Source organism: Dasypus novemcinctus, chromosome 9, assembly GCF_030445035.2.
Source record: "Dasypus novemcinctus isolate mDasNov1 chromosome 9, mDasNov1.1.hap2, whole genome shotgun sequence".
NCBI classification, from domain to species: domain Eukaryota; kingdom Metazoa; phylum Chordata; class Mammalia; order Cingulata; family Dasypodidae; genus Dasypus; species Dasypus novemcinctus.
This window is the reverse complement of record NC_080681.1, coordinates 29,892,890-29,913,969: the sequence shown is the minus strand read 5'-3', so window position 1 is coordinate 29,913,969 and position 21,080 is coordinate 29,892,890.

The window sequence follows — 21,080 nt, the reverse complement described above, 5'->3', positions numbered from 1 at the left end:
CTTGGGAAGTCCCAGGTTTGGTTCCCGGTGCCTCCTAGAGAGAAACAAAAACAAACAACAAGCAAACAAACAAAAGAACCAACTCAAGGGAGGCAATGGGGCTCAGACGTTGAGTGCCTGCCTCTCACACACAAGGTCTTAGGCTTTGTCCCTAGTCCCAAAAGTTTTCTGCTTAAAAATGAAAATAATAAAAAATGACAATTATTTTCAAAAGCTTAATTGGGTCTTTGTTAAAGTCATCTTTTCATATCCTTTAATGTGTTTTTAATAGAAGGAGTGAATGTGATCAGAGAGGTTTTAGGACTTAACCAGTTCTTCACAGATTGTGCCATCTTATTCGATATGATAGAAAACGAGGGCTGTTCATGTGCTATGCTGGGAAGGAATTTTTGTAATTGATCAGAGTGGTTCATATAAGCTTCTTGATTTTAATTTAAAAGCTTAGGAAGCGCTTTCTCCACATGGTCCAGGACAAGGCCTTATTTGGGGCCGAATGTCCTCCAAGAATTTCCCTTCCATCTCTTTGTTGGATTGCTGAAGCTGTTCTCTGCAGAGCAGGCATCAACTTCTTGTTAGTGCTGCAAAGAATATACCGCCATGGCGCTGAGGAACCAGCAGCCTCTGCAGCAGGGTTTAGCAATTGAATCAGATATAAAAAAGGCAATCACAGTCTGTAATTTCTGGTATCCATCCATGCAAAGGGAGCTATTTTGAATTCACAGAAACATTAATAAAAATATCCCCTTGAAGTAAATAATTAAAGGTGGATTATGATTTGAAACCTCTTAAGCCATACAGGTGGCACATTTGTAAATTAATACATTGGGCTGACTTGGGTAAATCATACAAAAAAATAAGAACCAGATTTTCAGTGAGGTTAGCCTGGGTAGTAAGAAAACAGATGCTAAGGATAATGTCTTCTTGTGGGAGAGAAAGAAAGATTTCTAACTAGGTGTTTTCAAGTGTTTGATAAAATACAGAGAAACTTCAAGGAAGGCAGCCAGGTGAACCTGAATAAGTACAAGGACCATTAATTGTGCTTTTATTAAGTTAAATCTTGTTATATTTAAAAATCAGTGTATTTATTATTAGTGTAATTTGTTATTAGCTTTATTTGATTTTACAGGTAGACCTCACTCTTCTCCAATTTCTCTCCTCAAGTGTACCATCCATAAACAGGCATGTACTGAATGCTTATATCCCCCCATGCTGAAAAAGATCTCATTTAAGTATTTACCATTTAAGTCCACAAAAGACAATTCACTGTTCACCAACCTTCACAGAATACCTATCTCTGTCTGCAAGGTATGTATTGTATGATGCATCTGGTCATTATCTCATGGATGTTTTCTCCAAACTCTCAAAAAAGATTCTACATAAAAGGAAAAAGATTCTAAATTATACCTTAGAAAGTTTATCCCCCTACCATGTGAACCAAGAAGATTGTTTTATGTCAGCATCAAGATATGCCAACATATTCAGTTATTTTAGTTTAAAAACTTTTGCTTTTTATTGCAATTCACAGTTCTTTTTCTTTTTTTTTCTTAAATATTCCCCTTTGATACCTTGGCTTTATTACTCAGAATGTAAGGACTTTTTTCATCATTGATTCTATTGTTTCAAGCCTGGAGCCATTCAAATTAATTTTTATATACTGTACTCAGTTTAGTAAAATATTTAGAACTTTTATAATGGTGTAAACCATTAGGCTGTAATTACACTAACATGGTACAGAGACTAATAGTTCTGTTGGAACACAACAGTGATACATGATGGCCTCATTAATAGTCCTGAAACTCTAAGAATATTAAAAAAATTAATCATTGTTATAGTCTGTATTTAGTTACAGATTTTTTAAAAAAAGCACTACTTACAATTTTACTACTGTTCTTGTAGCTTCTTGGAAAGGCCTTATACGTTTTCAGTAAAGGTTCAGAACCTTTCAAGCATGGTTTAAGTATATCTTAAAGATCTAGCTGTAGTTCAGTGAATTTTAAAGCATCAATAATGTTGCAAATAGAAGCCAGGCTGACTTTGGTAATTACTCAGGGCTAATTTATTGGTTCAAACCCATCTCTTTGTGTATACCAGGTGGCTGTAAATTAGACAATGGAGATCAGCTGTAGGTGAATTCGATACCCAAACTGTTTACTCTCTCCACTACATTGTAAGCTCCATCATGTCAGGGTAGTTGGTGTTTCATCTTCACCAGGATCACCAGACACCTGGAAGGGGCTTAATGAAACATGCATTGTGTGAACAAATGAATGACCAGAATCCAAGACATTAATCAGCCCATGTGTTTAGAGGGTGACGTCATGGTATGTTAATGTCTACCACTCTCTTTCCTGCTGCCTAACCTCCTCTCTCTGCTCTGCAGACCCAATCATCTTAATTTCCCCCTCTGTCTCAACACTTTCCCATCCAGAGGGTGAAAATGGTAGAACCTCAAGACTTCCGTTTTGGATATTGAGGGAAGTGAGTGCATCGAGCTTTCTGGAAGCTATTAATGCAGTGGAACTTTGATTCTTAGTCGTAATTCTGCCTACATTTCGCTAGTGGCTAGACTACATCCTGCCATCAAAACCTATTGCATATTTCCAGGCTCCCCACCACCACGCCACAGTGCAGACAGCACACGTTTTTCTCCAAGGTTATGGTTCTTCTTATCCAAGCCCCTTGTCTTGTCTTTCTCATTCTGACAGAATCATTAAGTTTTGAGTTTGACATCTTATTTCTCCCTGTCTGCATTGTGAGTCTATACTAGTGTTTTCTCTGGTTTTACCTCTCAGCACTCAGTTTCAACCACTGTAATACTTGATCAGGTTTTGAAACAAGAAAATCAGACTAGAGAAACTAGAGTTTAAATATCCCAGGATCCACCAGTGGTTGGTTTGAGGATCTAGCTGTCTGAATCACCTTTTCTAAAATCACTGTGTAAAATCCATCTACTTACTGCTAGTAGCAAGTCACAAATGTATGGATTAAATGGCATAAAGTATCATAAGCCTCATGGTCGCTTTAGGGACAACATGTCATGGGGGCTTGACTGGCAAGAACAGGTAGGCTGGTTGATTCCTCTGGAAAACAATTTGGCCGTGGGTGCAGAAGTGTAGGTTCAATTATTTAAACACAGTGTATTGATCCCCCTGCTGAGTATAAGGCACTAAGTTGCTGGAATTAAAAGATAAATAATGATGTCTGACAGTGATCTATCACCAAGGAGCCCTCAGTCTAAGGGAGGAAGGAGGTATGTTCATTAGTATATACAATGTATAAACTGTGAGAAGTAAAACCCATTACCTTAGCAATTGCCTGGAGGTAGAATATATATACACATTCAGGTTGGAAGGGATTTAACATTTAGCTTGTCCACTCTCTTACCCTCCCCACCACATGGCTACCCAACCTTGACTTAAACATCCCAAGAGATAAGAAATATGCTATACCCTCAAAGGAGCTTGTTCCAATTATGCCTTAGAAGATCCCAAATCTGTGTCCCTGCAATTTTTGCCACGGATCATACTTTAATTTCTATGATCCATCCAACGTTAAATCTAACTCACCCACCTGACAGTCCTCACAGTGTCTGGCAACAGTTATGAGAGTAAGAGCTAATATTAGTTGGGCAGTGTGAAACACAAGTATTATTTAAACCTCAGTATTTGTTAGCTCAGTTAATCTTCGTAATAACTCAGGAAATACACCCTTTTTACCAAGGGGGTCATGGAGACAAAGGAGGGTAAATGCATTGTCCAGTGTTGTCCTACTGGGGAGGATTGAGGCTGGTGTTTGGAGTCAAGACTCTAGATTCAGAACCTGCCCTGTCCACCTCCCTTCTGAGTCTTTTGCCAAGAGAGAAATACCACTGGTTTTTCCTATGACGTGTTTTTATCCCCTCTTTATCCTATTGCTCCTATCAGATTTTTTCCCATGTAGTTCAAAGTCAACAGTGGAAAGAATATTCTAGCTGTTTTGTGACCCACTTGGAGTTGAGTGGAAATCTCACTTCTGTTCACATGTTACTACAGCCAGGAGCCTGGGGCTTTGTAACCACTTAAGTCAAAATGTTATTCATATCATTTCAAACCTATGCATTTGACAAAGCTTCACATATGTCATTAAATCAAATTTCTTTCACTCTAACCATCCAAAATCAATTTCATAATTCACGCGCTTAAAACCCTTAGGCAGGGTGGGGGTGGGGGGCTCCTATTAACTTTCTAGCTGCACCTCCTGGCATGTCTCACCCTGTCTGGTCTCTTGCACAAGCCATCCAGAAGGAACTGTAGTTTCTTAAATGTGTCCTGTTGATGGGGTCACAGCTGGAGCAGGAATCAGACAATACTCCTGGAAGAGGTAATGCAACAGTGGGATTTGGAGGACGTATGTAACATTTTCTGGCAGACAGCTGTGTATGGGAAGGGAAGTGGGAGTATTTTAAAGAAATGGCAGAGCCATACAAAGTCATGGTGGTGGGAACCAGATGAGAGTTTTAAAAAACTGGTCCATTGTACCTGAGCAAGAAATGGTGGGAGAGGTAAGCAGACTGTGGAGGGCCTTGGATGCCCCTACTGATAGTACTCTGAGACTCCAGCCTATGGGTGCAGTCAGGGGAAAGGCATGTTAAGATGTGAAAAAAAGATAAAAGATAATTTTTTATAAAGACACAAGTCCTGACTTTGATACAGATATAAAAATGAATACATTATAAAAATTTTATTTAGCTCATTCAATTTAGGAGGAACCAGGAAGATGTAATAACAGGTTCAAGAGAGAATCCAAAGGATTGATTCATTTGTAGACCAGGGATATTGAAAGGAGTATGCAAATGGAGGTAAAAGTGCTTTTTCTACAGTTTGTTTGAGAAGGGATAGACAGTCTAGACAGACTATCTATAGATGGAGGTTTGCATTGTTATCAGTTACCTACAATTTATAGTTGTAAACTGCTGCCCTTAGAGTCAGACTCAGGTAAGGAAGAACAGTTCTCTATAAGCAATATAGTTTTCCATCAGAGTAAAATTTTTCTTTACTGCTTTGTTTACTGGAAAGTTTCTACTTTTCTTTTTATAAAGGAATGGGATTTCAGGTGACTTTATTTATTTATTTAGTTAGTTATTCATGTTTTCCCATTGTCTGTTTTTGTCTTCTTTAGGAGGCATGGGGAACTGAACCCTGGACCTCCCAGATGGGAGGTAGGTATGCAACTGCTTGAACCACGTCAGTTCCCCTGGGAAGTTTCTCTTGTCCTCTGAAGAACAGAACCAAGGGGAACTGAATGGGTTTTGCTTTATTTTAGAGGAGATTTTCAAACTAGCCTTTAATTAACATATTTGTTTTGTGTAGAAGAAAGCATAATAAACAAGGGGAAGGGGAAAGAATTTTTCGAATTGGTGTATTCTTGACTATACCCCTTTCCTCAGTTTCATGGTGCCTTAGGTTGCCAGGTTGTGTGAGACGTATCGGGCAGGGAGTTGGCTGGAACAACGTACCTTTGTTGTTTCACAGTTCTGAGGTTAGAAAAAGTTAAAAATCAAGATATTTACCAGGTTTGCTTTCTTTCAGAGTCTGTAGCATTCTGGTGCTGGCTGCTGGCAAACCCAGGGGTTTCTTGGCTTGTAGCTCTGTCCTCTGGTCACATGGCAACATCCTTTCCTTTCTTTGGTTCTTCCTGCTTCTGCTGATTTCTGGCCCTTTCCTATGTGAATTTCTGCAATTTCTGGCTTCTGGTTTGTTCTCCTTTTAAGGCTACCAGTAATATGAATTAAGACCCACCTCTTCCAGTAGGGCCATGCTGTAACTAAAAATAACATCTTCAGGAGGTCCTATTTACAGTGAGTTCATGCTCACAGGAAGGGGAACTAAGATCAAGAACAAGTCTACACTGGGGTACATCATTCACTGTCATTCAATACATGGCATGACACTTCCACACAACGATTGCAGGTCACTTTATTCCTTGTTTCCATCCTAATCAGTAAGGGATTTGGAGTCCAGTCCAATAAATCTTGGAGTTCTTTTATTTCTTTAATAATGATGAAAAATTTTATCATCAGACAAACAAAAGAGTGACATTCAGTAGTTGTTAAGTGTGGAAGGTCATACAGGGAAAGAGAGGTAAAAAAATGAGAAGAAATAGAAAAAGACAACAGGTGCTCTCTCAAATGCTTTTGAATTTTCTTTTGGTGTAGAGGAGGAAATTTTCCTTTCCCCTATTAATTTTATACACTCTTGGGTAGTTTCATTTTCGTTTGTTAATAGCACAAATCATGCATAAACATGTCTCATTTTGCTAACAGTGTAGCTTAAAGGCATAGTTTAAAATCTGCTGCCTATTCTTTACCTGATTTGCCTTAGAAAGTTCCAAAATGTGTTTAAAATACAAAGGTTTCTCTTTGAGGCTATGATTAACTACATACTATACCTTTGGATGAAGCTAGAGTTCTGATCAATATTTAATAATGATTTCATGGTAAGTGGGTGGGTGTGCTCATTAGAACAGTGAGGGAAGGATGCATTTTAATGGAGAATTAGCAAATGTAGCTCGAGGGCAGGGGATATTTTGTAATTTAAATAACATATCTTAAATATAGCATTCCATGCATTTCTTTTAAATGACAAATTGTGTCCTAGATCTAAAAGTGTTACGATTATTATGATGGATGTGATCTGAGATGAGGTCTGAACAGCTTAAATAAATTAACATTGTGAACACATGGCTCGAAACAATGTGGAATGTCTTCAGCTTTTAATTCATTCAGACACAAGATGTATTTCCTGTATTCTTAGATTCAATAGTCTAAGTTAAAACTTTAAAATTTTAAGTAAAATTTTTGGTAAGACCTCTACCTTTTTTTTTCTCCCTTCCTTTCCATGGGTTAAAGTTAGCTCAAATTCTCCATTCCCTTGATTACAAATTCAACCCTGGGACAATCTTTATAGGCAATCTCCTGATCAAAAAATTTAGTAATAACAATTGTAATACAGTCATAAATTATAAGGGCAAGCTTGACTAGTTACTATTGTACAACATACCAGCATGTGTTGATTAAACAAAAGTTGACTGGAAAATTCACATTCCAAGTTATATGGCAAAGTGAGGGAGAGAGAATAAGACTGTTGAGAACATTTAATTTGCATTTGCTTTTTTGGTGATGAGTACAATCTAGCTAGAATCACGGATTTTGGAAGGAAAATATGTTCCAGAGAAAGCAAATTTACTCTGAGAAACAGCCAGAAATAAATTGGATCCTTACACCAAGATGGAGACTATCTGAGGGGAGTCAAGCTGATTGCTGAAGGCTTGAGCAGAGGTTTTTCTTTTTATCTAAAGGGGTCCTGAGAGTGGACATTCCTGTGGGAGATTTCAAACAAACCACCCTCACAGCTGAAGCTGCTCTTAGTCACACTAAAATCTGAACTGTGAGATCTAAATAGATGATGATATCATATATGTATCTGTATGTGTGTGTGTGAAAGAGAGAAAGAGAGAGGAGTGAAAGAGAACCTATGAATAAAAGTTTATGTTAATAAATCCATCAAAAATTTAAGTTCTGTGTTCCTATTTGCTTTGTTTTGAACATCCTTTTATATGCCTTTCATGTATAGAAATAACCTTCAACTCTAACAGATTCCCCTGGTAGGGATTCAGAGGGAAGTAAGAGAACTAGACTATTAACATAACCTACTAACCCCAAGTCAGCAACTTGGTTTTGTCCAAAAATATTAGTGGTGCTCCAAAAAAAAAATCTGCACATGTAATAAATTTTCTATGTCTTATATATACACTTATGCACAATTCTTCTTATTATTATATATTATTATACCTTTAAGAAAGGTGTTGAATATGCTCTAGGAATCCAGGTAGCTGCTGGAGATCTGATGCTGAGACACAGGGTCTCTGTTCCATCTGCCCATTGACGTGAATGCTGTCTTGTGATTTTTAAATTTGAGATTGCTGATCAAAGTCCCACACTTTGTCATGCTTTCAGAATGTAGTTTTGATATTATTAAATATTTATTTACAAAGAGGGTAATTTTAAATCAAAACTTTGTAGTTTTTAAGTTGACTGACTCAAGTATGTATGTTTGGATATTATTGCAACTTTTGGATTTTAAGGAAATGAGAACATGAACTGTTCAAGGTGAAAAACTTAATAATACTTGGAGTATTATAATTTAAGTATTAAAGAATTTGGCAAATGTACGGTTTGCTTGTCTTCTTATAGCAAACTGCACAAGAAAATCTGTAGAGAACCAGATTTTCATAGCATTTTGCAGAGAAAACAAAATACAGTAGTGGACTTCTTTTTGCACCTAATATGAGGATCTGATTCAGTGACACTAAAGTTCCTAACTTTAAATATATACACACACACATATACTAATAGTGAAAACACTGTTAGTATTTTTAAATGCTGAAATTTATAATTATGAAATGAAAGATGGTCTGCTTTATTGTTTGTTTTATTTCTCTTGTTCTTATTAAAATAAAAATGAATAAATTGCTTTAATTATCTCTATTTGTCTTGTCAAAGCAAAAAAAGTATATAAATTAAATTTCTAGTAGCAATTAATTCATATTTGAGAACATATTTATAATTTAAACATACATATCTCCCAAGATATGGTGATGTTATTTTTAGTTATTTTATTTATAAGCAATGTTATTTTAGTTAATGTACATATATGTTATATAACTTTAGGATATATAACTTTAGGAAGAACTATACAGCTAATCTCTGTTGATGTAAAAATATTTAAGGGGCTTCTGGGCATACAGGATACAGGAATGAGTCATGCTTTGGGATTAGGTGGGATACAGTAATGAGTCATGCTTTGGGATTAGGTGGGATACAGGAATGAGTCATGCTTTGGGATTAGGTGGACTGTGGATTAGGTGTGGCCCCAGTTCTGTCACTCGAGAGCTTTGTGACCCAGGAGAATTACAATCTTCTGGAGCCCCAGTTTCCCTGTCTGTGAAATGGGGATAAACACATTAGTACAGCACAGCTTAAGGAGAATACATTGAATGAATTGGCAGTTGATGTCATCAATTTTAAACAAACATCCCATTTTCACTGACCTGGAGGCTGGAGATGGAACAAACTGGTAAGGTTCTTTTTATTTCATTTGAGTGAAAAGAATAGCCAGAGGAATAAAGGACTATCTCGGGGAGAAAAATGGCTTGAAACTTCTGCCAGGCTTAAGCAGGCCAATTTCAGGTTGCATATATGTTACTAGAATAAATTTACAATGAAAAAACAAACAAACATAAGACCATGCAACACAAACAGTAAGTCCTATTATAAAGAATGGACTATAATTAATAGTGCAATTATAAAGATGCTCTTTCACTAATTATAACAAATGTACCACACTAATGCAAAGTGTTAATAATCAGGTGGTATATGGAAAGTGTATTTCATGCTTGATTTTCCTGTAAACCTTTAACTTCTCTAATAAGTTCTCTGTCCTTCCCCACCTCTCTGACCTTTTGGAAGTGATAGTGTGGAGAAGGAGAAATGTCTGGGACTCTATCTGTGAGGGAGCAGGCTCTGGGATAAATGTTACCTCTTTAGCCTTTTGAGAAGAAAACAGTTTAAAAAATGGCCAAGCCTACTTGAACTCCAAGGTTTAACACATATGCTAAACACAAATAAAACTGCATTCAGTATATATTGAAAAATAAAATAAACTTGGCCCTTGTCTCTGACTCATGCATGGAGTAGCATGTGTTGAGGGGGAATGGAGAAAAGAAATGATTGTGTATCTGTCTCATCTCAAAAGCATGTGAAGGATACTATGGACATACTAGCCTGGCCTAGAGCCTAAGGAAAGATCTTCTGGAGTTAATCATTCCTCAGTTGAATCTGAAAGGTTGATTAAAGTTTAGCCCCTGAATAAAGTTGGGAAGGGCATTGCAGAAAGCACAGCCTTAGTAAACTCATGCAGGCAAGAAATAACATGATAATTGTATGGCAAAGCTATCAGCAATTTAATATCAATAGAGGGCAAAGCATAAGACAAAAAGAGTAATGAGAACTTGGAGAGGAAAGTAGAAGCAATTGCTGTAGGATTACCCTCTAGGTTAGAGAGGTCCTTGTTCAGATTTTCAGCCAGACAGAGATGGTCCAATGCATATTTAGAGTGAACACTCTCTTGCTGCCATGCTACAATAAATTCAAAGTAGGAACAGTGAGAAAAAGATGATGACCTAATAGTAGACATGCAGCAGTAAGGAGATATGATTGTGGGCAGTGATACCCCTGAGGAGTTGCATTAGTCAGGGTTCTCTAGGGAACCAGAATTGACAGGTTATGCAAATGTATATGTATATGTATATAATGCAAATATTATGAGGTGTTTTTTTTTGTAGGAATTGGCTCACACAACTGCAGGGAGGGGCAAGTCCAAATTCCATAAAGCAGACCACAAGCTGGGAACTCTGACTAAGGTTTTTGATGAATTCCCCAGGAGAAACTTCTGACCACTGAAATCATCACTCCTCCACTTAAAGCCTTCAGTTGATTGACTGAGACTTCCCTCCTTGTTGAAGGCAATCTCCTCAGTTGATTGTAGATGTAATCTGTAATAGATTCTATCAAATCACTGATGACTTAAGTTCATGAAATATATTCACAGTAACCATCAGGCCAGTGCATGCTTGACCAAATGATTGGACACCATAACCTGGCCAAGTTGACACATGAACTTAACCATCTCAGGAGTGGAGGTCATGGGTTCCACTGGCTTCTAGACAAGATTGGAGAAATTGTGATTAACTGGATATAAAACAGGAACTGTGTGAATGGGTCCTGCCTTTCACCAAGTGCAAGAATGTAGGAAGAGCAGTGGCCTTTCATTTTGAAGCTAATATGCTGATTTTTCCATTTGTCCCTATTTTTTTCATTTTATTTTCAAAATTTTAAAAATATTTTCTTATTACCTGATATATCTAAAATTCTTAAGACTTTGTCATCTAAAAACTTGTTAAGCATGCATTATAGAACTTCATTCAAGTTGATAAATCATTGAATAGGACAAAGCTACATGTACAGTGATCTGTTTTACTCTCTCCCTTCCCTTGGGATGTCATTGATTCAATAGTGCAAACTCTTTGTACATAACCCAATTACTGTAATATCTTCCAGTTCATATTTTCCTTTCCAGTCAATGCCTTGCTGAAATCCAGATAACCATGTCTTTAGTTACTCTCTCCCCTCAGAGTCCCCCAAAATCAGACACATCTGGTGACCTTATTTAAAAAATAAATTGTTCATGTACCATATTATACCTTATAGATAACAGTGAAGAACATATTTATGTTTAGGTTATATTTTTTCCTGAAAAGATTATTTGCTAGGAATTATGTCTGTGTAAGTAACTGGCATTGGATGGCCAAATGCTTAGATTTTTATGACCAGAACTTAGATATATATTGGCAAGAGTTCCACTTGAAAGGAAAATCACAATTTTCTCTACCCAATTAATTCTGTAATTCTGTGTGTGCTAGCTTTGCCACTGAATAGGAAAAGATCTCTCAAAAAGACAATTCAGTAGTGTGGATCAATAAAGGTACAGAAATGATCATGTCTTCATGTGGAATGGGATTTTCTAGAAAGTGAAAGGCTTATAAATTTAAAATTTTATAAAAATTTTACAGAAATCAAAACAAAGCTGATGAGTTCATGTTCTTACTTCAAATACATCTACTGGGTTCTTTATCACAAATGAGTTGGTTGATCTCCTTGGAGCAAGAGATTATCAGAGCAGTGGTTCTCATCTGGGGTGATTTTGCTCCCAGGAGACATATTGCAAGGTCTGCAGACAGTTTTTGGTTGTCTTTACTTGGGTGGGAGTATTGTTACCAGTATCTAGTCGGCAGAGGCCAGGGTTGCTCCTAATAATCCCATAGTATATAACCCGCCCCCCCCACCAAAGAATTACCTGGCCCAATATGTCAATAGGGTGGAGTGTGAGAAACCACGCATTAAAGGCTCCTGACTTTGGGATACTGTTTTGAGGGCTGCAGACAAATAGCCATATCTATGCTACCATCTGTCCCTTCTATTTGAACCTAAATTTTCCCTTCTTGCTACATATATTCTTGAGGATATGGTCTGCCTTCTAAGGTACCATACGTTTAGTCAAATGTTTTCAATTTTTAAAATTTTTTATCTTGAAAGATTCATCACTTTTCCAAACTCTGATACTGAAATCTTCTGATGAACATATATTTTGGGATTTGTTATGGAAAGTACCCCAGTATATATATGAAGTTCTCTGATATTTAGGATATATGTTTGGCAGGAAACCACAATCACAGTGGTGTGGAAATATGGAAGTAGTTTTCTCGTTCTCTCTTACGACTATCTGGAGGTGGTAAGTACAGGCTGGTATGGTGGTTCTTTTCCACAAGCATGGACAAGGAGCCAAGTGCCTTCCATTTTGTTGCTCTACCACTCTGTCCAGAATTTTTTGGCACCAAACAGCCTTTCAAGCAGTAGTGTGTTAGGGGAAAACCAGAACATCCTCTCTTTTTAAAGGCAAAGAGGATGTTATATACTACACTTACACTCACTCTCATTGGCCAGAACTTAGTTAAATGGCCACACTTTAAATCTAAGAGAGGTTGGAAAATGTATTCTTTTTTTCTGGGCAGCCTTGCACCAAGATAAAATTCTATTACTGTGGAAGAAAGAGATTATGGGTGAGAAAGAGACCACCACCGGTCCCTGCCAACTACAGCCTTACTAAATAATAATATAGGGTTCAATTAAACAGGAATATAAATTATAAGTTATGAAACTAATCACATGGCTTCTAAATATATACTGTAAAAAGATATAGAGAGACAGGTGGACAAATACTCCCTCTTAACGGAAGTTATTTTATTAACAGCTTTATTGAGAATTAATTGACATACAATAAACCGTACATGTTTAGCATGCTCAATTTAATAAATGTTGATACTTATATATACTATATATACCATAAAGTTATTATCACTATCAAGATAATAAAGATATCCATCACATCCAAAGATTTCCTCAGGCCTTCCTGACACTCCTCCCCCCATCCCACCCCCAGTGCAGGAGACCACTGATCTGCTTTCTGTCACAATAAATTAATTTTCATTTCCTGGAATTTTAGAAAAATTAAATCATACAGTATTTATCCTTTTTTTCATCTGGCATTTTCCATTCAGTGTCATTGTAGATTCATCTATATCATTGCTTGTATCATTAGTTAATTTCTTTTTATTGATGAGTAGCACTTACAACATTTTTAAAAATCTATTCATCTTTTGCTAAATATTCATCTGTTTTCACTTTTTCACTATTAGAAATAAAACTGCAAACATTCCTGACAAATTTTTTGGACATGTGCTTTTTTTCCCTTGCATAAATACTTAGGAGTAAATTACTGGATATATAATAGAGTGTATGTTTACTTTTATATAAGAAAGTTCTGAACTGTTTTCCAAAGGGGTTGTACCATGGTGCATTATCATCAGGAGTGTGAGAGTCCCAGTTACTCCACATTCTCACTAGCACTTGGTATAGTCAGTCTTTTTAGTTTTTAGCCATTCAATTAGGTGTGTAAAAATTACCTAGTCACATCTAGCCACAAAATTCTCAGTTTATTGATGGATATATTCAGTTCTATGCAACAATAAAATTGCCAGCTTTATGAAGAGTGAAAGCATCTTCTCTCTCCTAACTAGGGCCTACTTCAGATTGGCTTTCTATTGTGAGTGAATGAGGTGTGCTGGACTTCTCATCTACTTGCCCAACTAGAGTTTTCTCTCTTCCTCCCCTACTCATTAAGTTGACACTGGCTGGATTCTTCAGGATCGAATTGTGTTTACGGTGGGAGAGAGGAGAGGAAGGCAATTATCTTACTTGATTGGTACTGCTTTTAGCTATTGTTGGAACTGTCTGGGCTTGAGAGATGATTTTTTTTTTTCTGTTTTTTAATATTTTTTATTTTTATTTTTATTTTTAAAGGTGCTTTAGTTTACATAAATATTACATCAAAAATATAGGGGGATAACCAGCAAGATGGTGGTGGAGTAAGCTATTTTATAAATGGGGATATGCCTGAAAATGGTAGTCTAAGTACATAAATTCCAATGGACAGAATGCTAGAGAATAATCTAGGAACTGAATAGCACAGTAAACCAAGAGGGAGATGAGAATTGTGGTTGATGGTATAGATGCAAGAGTGCCCTTCGTGAGCTAGAGCAAATGTATATCACTACTGCTGGGTGGTGGGAATATGGAGACTAATAGGGAAAATACAGTTGGAGTGACCTATGAACTGTGGTTAGCAGTAATAATATCATATGCTTGCATCTATGCCAAAGATGTATTGTGTTGGTAATGGGGCAGTATGGAAAATGTGAGCCAAAAGTACACTATGGACATGGTAACAATCAGATGATATTATCTTATCTGTAACAAGTGTTACACCACAGAGTGGTATGTTGATAGAGGGGTGTTATTTGGGAATCCTACACATGTGCATGATTGTTTTATAAGTTTACAACTTCTGTCATTAAAAAATATAAAAAAAAATAATAGTGTGGGTTGGGAGAAAAATAAATAAAATATAAGATAAGGACTATAATTAGTAGTAAGATTTTGACAATATTCTTTCATAATTTGTAACAAATGTCTCATGACAATGCAAGGTGTTGGTGGAGGGTTGATGTGTGGGACCCCTGTATGATGTTATGCATGTTTGCTTTGTAAGTGCACAACTTTTACTATACACTTATTGTTTATGTATGTTCATATATAAATGATATAAAGATAATAATAATAGGGTGGGTTGGAGGAAAATTCTTTTTGGTTAGTAGTAATAATTTGACAATACTCTTTAATCATTAGTTAAAAAGATTTAACAACAATGCAAGGTATTGGTGGTAGGGTGAGTTATGAGAGTCCTGTATGACGTTACATATGTTTGTTTTGTAGGTTCACAACTATTACTATACACTTATTGTTTATGTGTGTTTATATATGAGTGATTCAATAAATAAAAAATATATATAAGGGATTCCCATATACCCCACACTTTCCCACATTAATAGCATCTTTCTTTAGTGTGGTACATTTGTTACAATTGAACATATCGAAGCATGCTACTAACGATGGACTATAGTTTTCATTATAGTTTACACTTGCCCAGTGCAATTTTATAGGTTTTGACAAAATGTATAATGGTCTGTACCCATCATTGCAATGTCATGCAGGACAACGCAAATGTCCCCCGCCCCCATGTTACGCCTCTTCTTCCCTCTCTGTCCCCTCAGAACCTCTGGTGACCACTGCCTTTATATCAATGTTACAAGTTCTTCCATTGCTAGAATAATAGTAAGTCTATAATAGAATAATAATAGAATAATTATAAGTCTACTTTAGTCCATTGTTCATTCCCAAGTCTTGAGGATTTTGGGAGGGTGATGACACTGTTTCTGACTGAGAGGGGGCTTAGATCCCCCGGGGCAGATGGATGGAACTGTCTTGCTTGCAGTTGTAGCTACTCTCTGTTTTTTGGGATAAGCATCATCCATCATCATCCTTTTATTAGTTGTCCTGGATGAGTCTGGTGAACTGGAGAGTAGGTGTTGGTTGCAACTCTGCTGAAGATTAAGGGCTCATATGAAGATTGAAGTCCTGGGATGTATATTTAACAAGCATAGTGCTAATTATAGATTCAAATAAAAGGGGCAGATGAGCCATGTGTAGGGAAATTATAAACAAGTCTAACTCTGTTACATTAGGGAGCATAAACCCTGTCGGTGACAGGGTGCCGAATTCCTGAGATTGTCTGCTCCCCTGCTTTATAACGTCTAGATGTCTCTAGATAAATGATTAAAGTTGACTCTCTCGAAGCCCTTTAAAGTTTTGCTTTTATGTTTTTTTTTCATTGGTGGGGAAGACTGACCCACTAAATGCTACTCGGGATCTTTGCCTTGCAATTGCCTTGTGTGGAAGAACTCTCATCCCCTGGACATCCAGGTATCAGTGTGTGTGATGGATCAGCTAGCCAGTTCACTAGACTCAGGGCTAGCCTTGATTCTCATTTAATGAGCACTAAGGAGCATTCAGAAAATGCCTTCGTTTGAATGCTGCTGAACTGTTTTGTGTTATTTTGTTTTATTAAATCCATGTGATGATTAAGTTCATGTGTCAATTTTGCCAGGTTATGGTGTCCAGTTGTTTGGTCATGCAAACACTGGCTTGATTGTTACTGTGAGGCTTTTTTACGGATTTAAATTATTAGTAAGTTGATTGCATCTATAGCTGATTGAAACTATAATCAACTGAGGAGAATGCCTTCAACAAGGAGAAAAGTCTCATCTAATCAGTTGAAGGCCTGAAAAAGAAAAATCATTATTTCAATAGTCAAAAGGGGGAATTTCCACCTCTATTTCAGCCAGCCAGTTTCTCCTGGAGAATTCCTCAGAATTTCCCACATGTGATCGGTTCTACAGAATTTGAACTTGTCTATCCCCACAATTGCATGAACTAAATTCCTATAAGAAACTCATAATATTTACATAATATATTATAAATACATATTTATACACACACACACACACACGTGTGTGTATATAATTCCTACCAGTTCTGTTTCCCTAGAGGACCTTGACTAAAACACTCCATCTTTATCCATCTTTACTCTTTTTTTGGTCTCTCTTTCTTCCATTATTTCATCTTTGGGTAAAGCATTTTGACCCTTCATAGCTGACAAAATGAGTACACATTATGATATTGGATGCGCCAAGACCATGACGTTTTATATAATCATTGGCATCTTCAAATTATTAGTCAAAGGAGTAAAGACCAATAAATAGTCAGGGATTGGCAGAACTACTTTTTCCTTACAGAGAGCATCATAATATCACTGCGGCCTGAAAGGACTGCTCTGCTGATGTGTGAACAAGCTGTGAATGAAGTTATGACTTGAAACATATCAGGGCTTGGGATTTAAAGAGAAATCTCCAGCAGGTTTAGTGTGTGATTCCTGGAACAAGGCTCCATAGGGACAATCCCACAAAGATGGGGTATATTGCTTAATTATTCATTAGTTCATTCATTTTCAGAAACATAACCCCTGCAATATAGAAAATAAATTCCCACATTATCTTATGCATTCTTCAAGGTCCTGTTTATAGTGCCCCACTTTTTCCCCAGAAACCATCATTCATGACTTGCCTGGGCAAAATTACCTATTTCATCTTTTATGTTAGCAGAGCATCCATACATACCTTTACCATAGCACTTACCATATTGAAGCATGTAATTGTCTATCTCCCTAAATACATTTTGAGCCCCTTGGGGGCAAGGATCATGGCTTATTCATCTTTGGATCACTAACATAGAGCTTGACACATAACAGATGCTTGGTAAATATTTGTTGAAACAAAATAAAATATTTACTGTAGTTCTTCATTGGAACTCATAAAATTTACACTTTTTTTCTCCCCAGATACTTAACCATCTATGTGAAGGGAAAAGTTGATTCAGAATAATAAATAGAGCTGGCCCTGAAGTAAAAGAGAGTTTTATGGCTTCTACTCTTTTCTCACCACTCAATGGCTCTTGTTAAAATCATCAATGACCTAAATTCTAAATTTAACAATAAAGATTTTTCAGCCCTGATCTTGCCTTGCCACTCTGACATATTGACATAGCTAAGCACCCTTTCTCTCTCTCTCTTTCTCTTTTCGGAAATTCTTTCCTTACATTATTTCCATGTTGCCATTCTGTTCTGCTTTTCTTCCTAACACTCACACTATTCCTTCTTAGCTTCTTTTGTGAGCTTTTTACTATCCTTCAGTTTTTATCATTCTCTTCTCAGTGTATATGTGCTTTTCTTGGACCATTATCCCTGCTCGGGCCTTAATTATTTTCTGTAGATTGATCACTCCCACATCTGTATCTGTAGCCCACGTCTTTTACTGAATTTAGAATTACATAATTCCCATCCATCTGGATGTTTAATAAGAACCTCAACATAGCATCCTTCCCAAGTGTCTCAGTTTGTCAGGCTTCTTTGACAAATACCCTCAAGGTGTTGGCTTAAACTACAGGAGTTTTAGCTCACAGCTGTGGAGGCTAGAAGTCCAAAAGCAAGGTGTCAGCAGGATCAGGCTTTCTCCGAAGCCTGCAGCATTTCCTGGCAATTCATGACTCAATCTCCACCTCGATCACAGGACGATTCATCTTCTGCCTCCTGCTCTGGCTTCTATCAAATGGCTGCATATGAATTTCCTCTGCTTAGAAGCCCTTCAGTCATATTGGATTAAGGTCCACTCGGATTCAAGTTGGACTCATCACTACAGTATCTTTGAAGATCCTATTTTTAAGTGAGTCCATACCCACAGGACTGGAGCTAGGACCTGCACATACACTGTGGGGGGGCATGTTTCAATCTACCACACCAAGAAACGGAAAAGCATTCTTTTCCTACAATATTTCATATCACACTTACGTTCTACCCATCACCCCAAACAAAAACTGAGAGGCAAAGGTGAGTCTTTGCACCCCCACATGTGATTCTTCGTGCTGTTGATTGCCTCTCTCTGACCTCACACCTGTTGCCTGTGAGCCCTACAACAGCCTTTATTGCATCCTCCTCCCACCTGTGCACCACGGTCTTGCCAGACCCAGCCTTTAAAATGTGAATCTGATCATGTCATTCTCGTGTCTGAAATCTGCCAATAGATCCCCATAGTATGATACAGAAATACAAGTTCCTTAGCATGATATGAAAGGTCCTTCACGACACAGGCCTGGCTTCCTCTCCAGCCTTGCCCTTCGGCCTCCTCACACCTCACTCCAAGCCCTTCCAAACTGAAACATTTGTAGCGCCTTAAAGTGCCACACACTCTCATCTCCTGCCCTCCGGATGCTGCCTGTCCACTTGGAATACCTTTCCCCCTCTTGCTTTTCATGTAAGTAAAGTTCCCTTCATAAGTTATTCAAAAATTCATATTTATTCAATAGATATTTTTTTCTATTCCAGATACTGTGATGGGTTCTGGAGTTCCATGGCTGAACAAAAGAGATTTATTTATTTTATTTCTTTCCCCCTTCCCCCCCGCCACGTTGTCTGCTCTCTGTGTCCGTTCGCTGTATGTTCTTCTGTGTCCACTTGTATTCTCAGGCAGCAGTGGGGATCTGTGTCTTTTTCTTGCATCATCTTGCTGTGTCAGCTCTCTGTGTGTGTGGCACAACTTGTGAGTGGGCTGCGGTTTTGTGTGGGGCGGCTGTCTTTGCACAGGGGCCACTCCTTGCATGGGGGGCTCCCTTTACTTGAGGACACCCCTGTGTGGGCTGGCCCTCCTTGTGCACAGCAGTACTGCACATGGGCTAGCTCACCACACAAGCCAGGAGGCCCTGGGTATCAAACCCTTGAACCTCCTATATGGTAGGTGGACGCTCTATCTGTTGAGCCACATCCACTTCCCTGAACAAAAGAGAGTTAGACCCTCATCCCATGAACCTTTCATTTTAGTAAGAGAGACAGTAATTAAACAAATAATCATACTAATTAGCATATAACTATCAGTTGGACAAGAAAAATAACACGTGTGCTGAAAATTCCACAGTGGAATTTCCTTTATCCCAGTAGTTATTATAGGTATAGGTATTAGATTGACTTGAACTGTATTTGTCAAACTCTCCCACTAAACTGAGAACTCCTTGAAGGTAGACACTTTTTCATTATTTCTCTCTATATTTTCAGTGTTCAGAAAGGGCTTGGGGCCCCAGAAGTGATGAGGGGAGTGTCTTCAACTAATGAAATAGAATTTGATATTCCCCAAGAATAGACGTGGTTGGTAGGGAGCAAGCTGTCTCTGGAGGTGGTAAGCATTATGGTATCCTGCTGTGGCTCTGTGGAAGGAATTCCCACATTAGGGGTAGGTGAATTCATTGACCTCTAAGGTCTCTTCCAACCCTAAATACTAGGATCAGTAATGCCTATGGAATAAAATGACTTATAAGAAGGAACTTGCCTTGTATACTTTACTGATACAATGTCTAGGACATGGTTTCCTTTTGAGTAAGCATTTACTTTGTGGGAATTTGGCAACATAGTTCCCTGATTTTCAAAAGGAAAAAAAAAAGACCTTCCTTGTTAGCTTCAAAAATAATCTGGAATACATGGAAATAGTCAACAAGTGGACTTGGAGGTGATGAGGTTTGGCAAACTAAATAATGATGTGAAGGTTTAATACCTACTATTATTATTATTTGCTTTGCTAATTATAACATTTATTTAACCCATTAGTCTAAATTGCCTAAGGGGATTGTGCTTTGCACAATATAAAATATTAGAACAAAAAGGAGGCAAATTATAATTTTTGGGGGCAGGCACTGAAGTGGAAATCTAGGTGACATTTAATAAATGAACTCTTTCTTCTTCCCTTACTGCTTCCTCACCATGGAAGTAGAGTCTTGCTTTCTGAAATTGACAAGATTTGAAAACCCTTTGTTACAGCAGGAGACGCTTGATCCTGTTCCCAGATTTTCTGCCTTGATGTCCTTTATACCCATCCACCCCTTTTTTTACCTTGAATGGCACTTAACACAATGCATTCGTAACTCGCCATGTTTGTGCATGGAAATGACTATTGCCTGGTGGGGGGTGGAAATAATTTTCGGCATTTTTTGTTTTTACTTGTTATGGCTCTGAATTTTTCCTGCTTTGACATGATGGCTAAAATGTGCACAGCATTTCTGTGCCATCCGCAAACATATTTTCAGCATGCCTGTTTTCATGAAGAAAGTGAAGGAAGCATAAGCTTGGCATGGCACTAAGTATGGGCTGTGTACATGGAGGCCATCTGTTCTGCATACATTGTGCTCTGCTGCTGTGCAGGAGGAAAGAAATCTGTGAAATCAGAATGTGGATTTTTAAGGTGCTAACTACTAAGTGGTTGGGGTAATGGGATTGGGGGCACCCACCCTTTCTATTTATTGAGAGCCCTTTCCTCCTCTTCAACCACATTTCAATTACTCAGTGTGAGACAACGATTTATTTGTTAGTCAATAC